Source organism: Triticum aestivum, chromosome 1B (genome assembly GCF_018294505.1).
Source record: "Triticum aestivum cultivar Chinese Spring chromosome 1B, IWGSC CS RefSeq v2.1, whole genome shotgun sequence".
NCBI lineage: Eukaryota > Viridiplantae > Streptophyta > Magnoliopsida > Poales > Poaceae > Triticum > Triticum aestivum.
Genome location: NC_057795.1, coordinates 535,524,887 through 535,535,308, shown reverse-complemented (window position 1 = coordinate 535,535,308; position 10,422 = coordinate 535,524,887).

Here is a 10,422-nt window from a genome sequence, read left to right as displayed (position 1 = left end):
CACGCGCATAGCACAAGCCGGCTTCCAGCTCCTTTCCGCAGAGCCGACTCCTGAATAGTCGGCTTGCCGCCTTCTATCCAACTTGTTAAAAAACTCTAAAACAGGCCAAGTACTTGCCCTCCCTAAGGAAGCCAAGCATTTGACCCAACGGCAGTCCGTAGAGCGGTTGTCCGTCTGGCAAAGCGGCGACTATGGGAAGGCGGCAAAGGAAAAAGCCAAAAAAGAGCAACTAGCAAGGAAAGATAGAAGTCGGATAGGTATTTACATAACATAGGCCTCCGGCCAAGTTCAAGATACACCCCGCGGGTGGAATTGTGCGAATTGACAAGTTCTTTCAAAGACTACTAAGGCAGGAAAAATAAAGGCAAGACGGCAGCCTAAGAAGCGGCCGACGGGTTCGGAGGGTCGGTGGAGACGGCGGTTTGAGGCGCCGGAGCGGCTGGCTGGGCAGTCTCGGCTTGATCATCTCCGGCGGCAGCTGGCCCGGTCGGACGCGGCTCGTTGCTGGAGGTGTGGTCGAGCTGAGGCTGGTCGTCCGCTCCGTCTTCTGGCGCCTCCGTCTCGTCTCCGTCCCCCGCCTCGTCTTCCTCCTCGGTGCTGGAGCCGATCACCTCCGCCGAGTCCTCGTCGTAGTCTGGGTTCATCCCGAACCACTCCCGCGACACCTCTTCGCCGTTCGCGGCCCGCTCAGGAACGAAGACGCTGGTGTCGGTGTAGTCGGCAATCGCCGCCGCACGCTCGACGAGGGCGCCTTCCACAGCCACCAGCTCCGCCTGGGCCTCTGACCGGAACGCGACCAGTCGGTCCCGATCCATCCCTGGATACCAAGCCTTAACGAATTCCAAGGCCCGGCACGCTCCAGCCCGGGCCGAGGAACCCTTCCAAGCCTCAAGATAGCCAGCCGCGACCTCCAACCAGTCGGTAGTCCGACTAGGAGTACGCAGAACCGGCATGCCTGGCCACAGGGCGGCGATCGCCTGAGCACCAGCGCGTTGAAGCCGGCGCAACAGCTGGTGGGCCAGCCGCAGACGAGTCTCGATGCTCAGGAGCTGGTCGTCGACGGTCAGGGGGGCGTTGGCGGCGATCTCCTCGCCATTCGCCCTCCGCGCCTCGCAATCAGCCTCAATGGCTCGGGTGACCGCCTGCGAGTGGCCAGGGAAGAAGTCTGCCCAAAACAGAAAGAAGCAAAAGAAAGAATCAGGAGTCGGCTTGACCTGCAGTCAGCGGCTCGAAGAAAGAAAGCAAAGAAACTCACCGTCGACAATGTCTTCGATCTCGTGGAAGCTGGAAGTCAGCATAGCCTCCTTGTCCGTCCAGGAGGAGCGCTCGCTCTCGAACTCGGCCAAGAGAGCGGTCTCTTTCTTCTCCGCCTCGTCCTGAGACGCCTTAAGCAGCTCCTTCTACTCCGCCAACTGCGCGGCCAGCAAGTCGCGCTCTCTAGCGAGCTTGCCGCACTGCTCCTCCTTGGCGCGTAGGGCAGTGCTGACTTCGCCCAACCGTTCCTGAAGAGCGGCATTGGCCTCTGAAGAACAAAGAGAAAAGACGTTAAGCCGTCAACAAGGAAGGTCGTCGGGAAGATCCGGCCCGACTACTCAGCAGTCGGCCCGAATCTCTGGGACTACAGCCCGCGAGTGCGCTAGCGCGCCCCCGCGAAAAAGAAGAAGAACTTACTTTGGCTCTCCGACAAGTCGGCAGTCCGCTTCCCCAGCCGCTCAACGTTGCGGTTGAAGGCGGTGACACGGAGGATGTGATACTACTGTGATAAACAATCGGACAAAGACAAAAACGAGGAACTCGCCAGATTGAGTTCCGGGCCGCCTGCTCAGCAGCCGGCCCGAAACTCGGGGACAACACCCAGTGGGTGCGCTGGCGCGCCCCACAGAGAAGAACGAGAAAAGACAAAGTCAAAAAAAGAAAGCATACCCGGATAGACGCTCGCGACGCCAGATGCGCCTTGGTCCAGCTCTGGATGGCTTCGCCCTCATCTCGCAGTTTCGCTTGCACGTCCAAGAGTGCCTGGTTCAGCGGACCATCACCGCCTCCTCGCACCCACCCAGTAGGCGCGGCGCTTGTCACTTCAGCATCTGGGATGGCCGAGCTGGCGGCGCCGGCTTCCAAGGGGCGTGGCGCCGAAACCTCCTTCTCAAGGCGGCGGCGCGCTGGTGAGGCGACTTGAAGGAGCAGCCTCGCCACCGCCTCGTCCTCAGTCGGCGGCGCTGGCGGGCCTGCCGGCTGCTTGCCATGCGCACTTCCCGGTGGCGGCGGAGAGGGCGGCGGCGGTGTGGCCGTGCCCGACGCGGAGGCCTCGCCACCGTCCTTCTCCATGATGGGGTGCTCCCCGCCGACTTCTCCAGTCTGCCCCGTGAACTTCGGGGGCGGCGGCGCGGAGTTCAGCGGGACGACAAGCAACGCCGATTGGCGGCGCGCGGTCTCCTCAGCCCGCTGTCTTGCTGCGGCGGCGGCTTCAGCTTCCTCCAGCTTCTTCTGGGAGGAGGCCGCCGCTTTCTCGGCCTCCGCCTTCTCCAGACGGTTGGCCTCTGCCTCGTCGCGCTTCTCCCGCGCGTTGCGGTCCGTCGCCTCCTGGAGGTCGGCGGCGGGGTCAATCCCCCGAGTATTGGCGGACGTCTCGGCCGACCCCATGACAGAGGGGACAGCGACCCTCTCAAGAGAAAGAGGGGCCCTGAAGCAAAAGACGGAATAAAAAAGACTCGGAAAAGATCCATCAAAGAAAACAAGACGAAGGTAGAAGAGCGCTAATGCAGAGACTAGCGGCGGCTTCTTCACTTCCTTACGGAAGCGGTTGCCCTTCGCGGCCGCCTCTTCCCGGTTGGTCGCGGCGGCCGCCCCCTTGAACTTCTTCGGCCGACCACCGAGCGAACTCGGCGCGGCCCGGCGCTTCTTCGCGCCGACTTGACCGGCCAAGCCGGCGGAGGAACTCGCGCCTGGATGGCCGACTTTCGGTTGGCGGCGCGGGATGACTTCCCCTTTGGCCTCGTCTTCTGGCCAGTCGGCGAAGGTCGCCGAGGGACGGAAGCCGCCTTCTGCTCCTCCTCCTCCGCCTTCGGCGTCGGCCTCCATTGCCGCCGCCCCCAAGTCGGGATCATCAACATCGCTCTCCGCCCGATCGGGAGCAAACTCGCGGGGCGGCCCCGTGGCGCCGGCTGCAGGCTGGATAAGGGGGTTCTGACTCAAAGAAACCAAGAGGGTCAGAAGTCGGATTCAGCTACAGAAGAAAAAATAGAGGAACAAAATGTACGACTTACCACAGGCGGAGGGTTAGCACGCGAATACGTCTCCTTGCCGAACTGCCAATCTTCCGCGAGCTCGCAGTTCGCGATGTGATTCACCATGTTCGCCACCTCCGCGTGTGGCATTTCCCAGGTGCACATCCGACTCGGGTCTCGGCGGTCGCTCATCAAATCAGATGAGGACGGCCTTGGAGAGGGAGGACTCGGCGCGCCACGAAGGCGGCCAGCAAGTCGGCCCCGACCAGGCCTTCTGACTGCGTCAGCACTCGGAGTCGCGCGACGGCGGCGGCACCTGCGGGAGTCAGCGTCTTGGCTCGATGGGACCAGCTGGCAAGCCTCCCAGCCAGCGCGCCGGCCTCGTAGGGCGGCAGGTTGACCTAGTCGCCTTCCGTGGCGACGTTCTTCACATAGAAGTACGACCGCTGCCACATCTTCACTGACTTGATTAACGCGATGGAGAGGAATGGGTTGTTGGCGGTCGACCTCCACATGGCGATGAAGGCGCCGCATTGAGCCGGCACGCCGGCGACGTGCGTGCCGAGCTTAGATTGAAAGAAATCCCCCCACAACTCGTTGGTGGGGAGAACGCCAAGAAAACCCTCGCACAAGGTGGCGAAGGCGGCCAGCAGCACCACCGTGTTCAGAGTGAGGTGGTGTGGCTTGAGTCTGTTGAACTCCAAGAAGGAGCGAAGGAAGCCGCTCGGCGGTAGGCCCAGGCCGCGCATGAGGTGCGAGCGGAATATGACCCGCTCGCCCTCCTCCGGCGCCGGCCTTATTTTCCCCGCCGGCGCGGCACGGGCTCGCACCAGGTTCGCGCCGGGGAGCCGGCGCGTCTTGCGGAGGTGCTCGATGATGTCGTTGTCCACCGTAGAGCCGTCCCACACGCCGGAGCACACGGCAGGAGCCGCGGCGGCAGAGGAGGAGCTCATCGTTGCGGGTGCGGCGAGGCTTGGTGCGGCAAGGGCAAGAAGAAGAAGAGGCAGGAGGAAGCGGGGGAGCAGGGAGGAATGAGCGCGCATGCTTCGCTGTCCCGCTCCCGCCACCTACTTATAAGCCTGAAGGCTAAGAAGCCGATGGGGCGGCATGGGATTAACTGCGCACGAGACCCCACGCCCCCACGATTTACCCCACGAAGTTACTACGCGCAGTAACGACGTGGGGAACCCAACCGTCCGAACGGCCGCAACGGATCCGTTCGCGCGCCGAGGTGCGGTAGTGGCGGGCCCCGCCTGAAGGCCTGTCCCGTCGCGCGCGTGGGTAGGCAGACTGCCCCTGCCACATGGCGCCGCGTGACGGGGCCGTGGCGAGCGACTGCGGGAAGCGTATCAGGCACGCCGCCTGGTTCCTGCAGCGGCTTTCAAACTCCTTAGGGGGCAAGACGGCCCTTAGTGAATCCGACTCCAGCTAGTCGGTTTGAAGCAAGACGGCCTTCTGTGAACCCGACTCCTGCCAGTCGCCTTGAAGGAAGACGGTGAGTGTCGGTGTCAAAACCGGCGGATCTCGGGTAGGGGGTCCCGAACTGTGCGTCTAGGCGGATGGTAACAGGAGACAAGGGACACGATGTTTTACCCAGGTTCGGGCCCTCTTGATGGAGGTAAAACCCTATGTCCTGCTTGATTAATATTGATGATGTGTATTACAAGAGCGGATCTTCCACGAGATCAAGGAGGCTAAACCCTAGAAGCTAGCCTATGGTATGATTGTTGTAATGGAGGTTATGTCCTACGGACTAAAGCCCTCCGGTTTATATAGACACCGGAGAGTGCTAGGGTTACACAGAGTCGGTTACAATGGTAGGAGATCTACATATTCGTTTCGCCAAGCTTGCCTTCCACGCCAAGGAAAGTCCCATCCGGACACGGGACGGAGTCTTCAATCTTTAATCTTCGTAGTCTTGGAGTCCGGCGGACGATGATAGTCCGGCTGTCCGGACACCCCCTAGTCCAAGACTCCCTCAGTAGCCCCTGAACCTGGCTTCAATAACGATGAGTCCGGCGGGCATAATGTTCGGCATTGCAAGGCGGGTTCCTCCTTTGAATGATCCAGAGAAGATTGTGAACACCAGGATAGTATCCGGCTCTGCAAAATAAATTCCACATTCCACCATAGAGAGAATAACATATACACAGGTTCAATCTACTACGTATTTTGCGGCATGACGTCACACCACTACCAAGCCTTTACTTGAATCATTTTTTATTATACCACCTCAGCACGTTTAGCAAAGCGGTTACCTTGGCACGTATTGTCGAAGCACAGATCGTGCTCCCCTTATTCCGGGATTCTCATCAATACGGACGTGGGTAACCCAACCGCGCCATTGATGGTGGCGCTTGGGAGATAAGCGAGTTTTACCAGGCTAGTGGGGACGCATAGTCTTCATCCGCCTATATATAAGGGATAAGGATTCACCTTTTCACCTATGCCGTCTTCCTCCTTTGCTTATCCATCTCCGCGCACTCGAGCTCCAGCGCCCAAGTTTGCGCATCTCGCCTCGACCTTATCCGATCATGTCCGGAGCGGGAGGTAAATGGTTGTCCTCCACCATTAAGGAGGATCACATCACAAAGCTGCACAACGCCATATACCTTTCCGGCGACGTCGCGCACCGGCTGCCCGACGAGGGGCAGCTCATCCCCACCCCCAGGCCCCATGAGAGGGTCGTCTTCCTCCCCCACTTCCTCCGCGGACTGGGCTTTCCACTTCACCCCTTTGTCCGGGGGATCATGTTCTATTACGGCCTGGATTTCCATGATCTGGAGCCGAACTTCATCCTCAACATCTTGGTGTTTATCGTCGTGTGCGAGGCCTTCCTCTGCATCCAGCCCCACTTCAGCTTGTGGCTCAAGACCTTCAATGTCAAGCCGAGGTAGTGAAGGGCACTCAAGCGGAGTGCGGAGGCGCCATGTTGGGCAAGATGCCCAACGTTCTTTGGTTTGAAGGGGCCTTCGTGGAATCCGTCAAGGGGTGGCAGTCGGGGTGGTTCTATATCACCGAGCCGCGCGACCCTATGTGGGCGGCGGCCCCCGAGTTCAGATCTGGTATCCCTACGCAGCTCACCTCCTAGAAAGAGAAGGCTTGCTGTGGGGTAATTCGGAGGAGCTGACGGGACTCCAAGCCTGTATCCAGAAGCTGGTGAACAAGAAGCTCAGGCTGGTTAACATAGTCCAAGTCATGCTCGTCCGCCGGATTCTCCCATACCAAGAACGGGCATTCAATCTATGGGAGTTCGATCCGGAGCAGCACCAAGCGTTGAGCGGGCTCTTCGACTCGACGTACGAAGGCGCCTGGAGGGTGTTGTTTAAGGGTGCCGAAGCCCCCGCATCCGCGACGGAAGATCGCGGATTTCGCTCGCAGCGTCCAGCTGACGAGGTAAGTGATTCTACCCATTTACGGGACACTTGTTGTTAATAGTTTGATTCTAAGTGGGTTTCAATCTCCCTTTTCCTTTGACATGACTGGATGAAGAAGGCGGAGCAGCTCATCTTCCCGGCTCCCATGCCAGAAAACCCAGTAGACGCCCGTCTAGCGGGGCTGCTGGTTCCGGCACCACATGTGGTGCCGGAGAAGAAGGCCAAGAAGGTGGCCATGGGTACTCGAAAGAGTTCCCGTTTTCAGGTCTCCGACGGCTCCGAGGCGGACTCCTCCCCCGAAGATGAGGAGGAGGAAGAAGACTCTCCCCCAGAGGAGGGAGAGAGGAAGAGGAAGGCTTCCCCAACAAGGGAGGCCGAAGGGTCCAAGAGGGGAAGAACTATTCCCCCGGACAACTCCGTCAACACCAATGTTGGCGATGAAGAGTGGCCCTCATGGGCCAGGCCTCAGGCGAGATCGTAAGTATCCGGATCCTGAATGATCTACAATTTCTTTTTGTTCACATAGTGTCCTTCTAATGCCGCATACTGCCTGTAGTCCGGCCGACGATGATCTCCCCGCTTCATCGAGTGGGTCGTTGGCTCCATCGGATGTGGATTCCATCCCGACGGCCTCCACCGCTCGCGTCACTGAGGACGCCGAGGTGGGATCCCAGGAAGGGACCCACCAGGAGGAGGCTCCGGAGGCGCCGCAAGGCAGCCTCCCGGACTTTGCGCCGGACTCTACGCCGGAACCTGCAGTGGTTCCAGAGTCCGGTAGGCGGCCCCTTCGTAAGAAGGGGAAGACCGTGACACCGGCAGCCCCTGTCCAACCGGAGGCTCCGGACAACTTGTTGGAGGCGCTCAAAGGCACTTCCATCGAGGAAGAACACCACACTATCATGAGTGCGGTGATTCAGAAGGTTCATCTCGCAAAGAGCGGGCTGAACGAAGCCTGCAGCAGCCTTCTAACAGGCTTTGAGGTAAGAAGTTAAAATTATGTAATGTAGTACCGCATAGATAGTAGCCCCTGATGCTCAGTTCGGTGTTCGGAAAGAAAAGCCGGACTGAGGATCGAAAAAGATATACGCAGGGTTGCTAAAAAATATGTCAATATGGGTTTGCAGGCTGCGTTGCTGACCTCTGCCGCACTGACTGCGTTGGTCGGTGCATTGAAGCAGGATCTCGAGCGGTCCGAGCAAGAGCTCAGCCGTGCCAAGAAGCATCTCGAGGACAAAGAAGGTGAGTATCACCACTTTGAATAGTTACCTTACAGAAAAGGATTTAGGTTGCTATAAAAGAATAACAAGGATAACATGGGTACTGCAGGGGCCACTAACAAGGTGGCAACCCTGAAGGAGGCTTTGTCCGCGGCTGAACGCAATGCGGTGGCGGAACGGGCAGACCGAGAGAAGCAGGAGGCACGGGTGGCGGAGGTGCGGCAAGAGCTCCAGGCTCTCTTGGAGAAGCACGAGAGTTTGGAGCGCGACTCAAAGACTCGAGAGTCCGAGCTCACCTCGGCTCTCGAAAGTGCCAAGTCCACCAAAGCCGAGGCCTGTAAGGCCCTTCAGCAGGTGGAAGATGTGAAGAAAATAGCGGCGGGTAAGGCATTTTTCATGCAAAGCAAGCATGTTAATGTAAACTACCTGATACTTACCCGAATTCGGAGCTCTCCAGGGGCGTTTGCAGATCTGCCGCGCAGTGTATCCGATGCCGCCGCATTCTATCGTGGCGAGGAGGGGAGCTCAACGGAGAAGGTCTTCTGGTCTCAGTACGCTGAGTCCGGCCATCCGGTGCCCCCTAGCGACCAGCTGAAGCAGCTGGTCGAGCTCCACAAGGCGGCTGAGGAGGCCATGAATGGCCTCATAGTCCGGCTGTGGCCTGGGCAAGCCATGCCTGGGAGCTACTTCGGCCTTGTGCGGCGGCTGGTGGATGCGTGCCCTTGGGTGGAGGTCATCAAGCGCTCCGCCTGTATTGAAGGTTCTCGTCGGGCCCTTGCCCGTGCAAAGGTGCATTGGGGCAAGCTGGATGCGGAGAGGCTGATCACTGATGCGCCGCCAGCGGGCAAGGAGTATCGTACGCCCGAGATGTACTATAAGACTGTCCTGAAGGGTGTCCGCAAGATTGCGGATGAGTGCCCTAGAGATGTAATTATTGAGTAAACTCGCTATGTATTATCCTGTGCGCTGAAAACTTTGTTCATATGCGCTTAAGCAACGCTTGTTTAATTTAAAATATTACCTTTTGTGCGGCCGTTTATAAAATCTGAGAGATGGCAAGTCGTTGGCTTCAGCCCCCGAGCCGCAAGTGCTGGGGTGTTCGGGATAAACTTGAGCACTCTTGTTCCCATTTTTGGGTCCATCTAGGGAGGCGCTCAACACAACGAACAAGGCAACCAGACTTATAGTGCTTGAACACTCTCACTTAGCCATAGAATTCTATAATTTTAAATTTCGGCGAAGCCCCTAGTATTCGGAAGACCGAATTCGGGGCACTATCCACACCTTCATCGGACATTATCCAGAACTTCGCTCGAAGCGGCGTAAGTCTTTAGGGATCCGAAAAGACCTCTCGAACAGCGACCAGTCTCTCGCCTTATCATGCCAGTCAGTTTTAGCTTTCTCCACTGAGGCGCTCGCCCAGCTCAACCGGGGCGCAATCGCAGTGGTTCTCCCAGTGCCACCTTAGCCGATAGAACGGAACGTAAGGCACCAAAACGTGGGAGCCGGGCAAACCCAACTATTGACCCAAGACATGATTCGGAGCCGATTCATATAATGCTATAAGTTCGGGGTGCCGCACTTGTGAAAGTGTTTGGACTTATCATACCATAATGCGGGGAACATAAGCCCTTGGTGTATTCGGCCGTACCAAAATATACGGGTGCTAGATGTCATTAATGAACATATGTGTAAAGTAATGCAATAACAGGCAAAAAATGCTGCATTATTTATTCAAGGAATTCTGCTATGAGTGCGGAAGGATACAAATAGTGCGGTAAGCAAGGGATTGGACTAAATAAACATGTCCCCCTCCAGGGGTGGGCTGCGGACTGGCGTATATAATCGAATTTAATGCTCGTAATGGAGACCACCTTAGTGTTCGTCGCAGCCTTCTTCCCTCCCTGGCTGTTGCATCGTGAGTTCGGCGGGTTCGCCGCCGGACAGAGCCTCTGGTGAACGAAGTCCTATGTATATAAAAAAATGAAAATAGAGAAAAAGGTGACACACTTGTGAGCCCCTGGTGTGGTCGAGCCGAACTCTGGGTCTGTTGTGGTCGTGCCCCTCCCCCTAGGCCCATGGTATCTCCAGAGCGTAGTGATGTACGTGGAGGGTTGGTCTTGCAATCATGCGAGGGCTGGGGTTGGGGCTGCATTGCTACGCGTGCTCGGGTCGTGCCAGGTGGTCTTGGTTGATGTTGCTCCGGGCGCGTTTGGCCGTGTCCGGCCGTTTGACGGCCGGACTCGAAAATTGCCTTAGAAGGCTGCTCTGTACTTCTGCCGCGAGAGCCACTGTATGTTCCTCCGTTCGGATGGAGCGTTCCGTATTTCCGTTGACCGTGATGACCGCATGAGTGCCTGGCATCTTGAGCTTTAGGTATGCATAATGTGGCACCGCATTGAACTTTGCAAACGCGGTTCGTCCGAGCAGAGCGTGATAGCCGCTGCGGAACGGGACTATGTCGAAGATTAACTCCTCGCTGCGGAAATTATCCGGGGATCCGAAGACCACTTCCAGCGTGACTGAGCCTGTACAATTGGCTTCAACACCTGGTATGACGCCTTTAAAGGTCGTCTTTGTAGGTTTTATCCTTGAGGGGTCTAT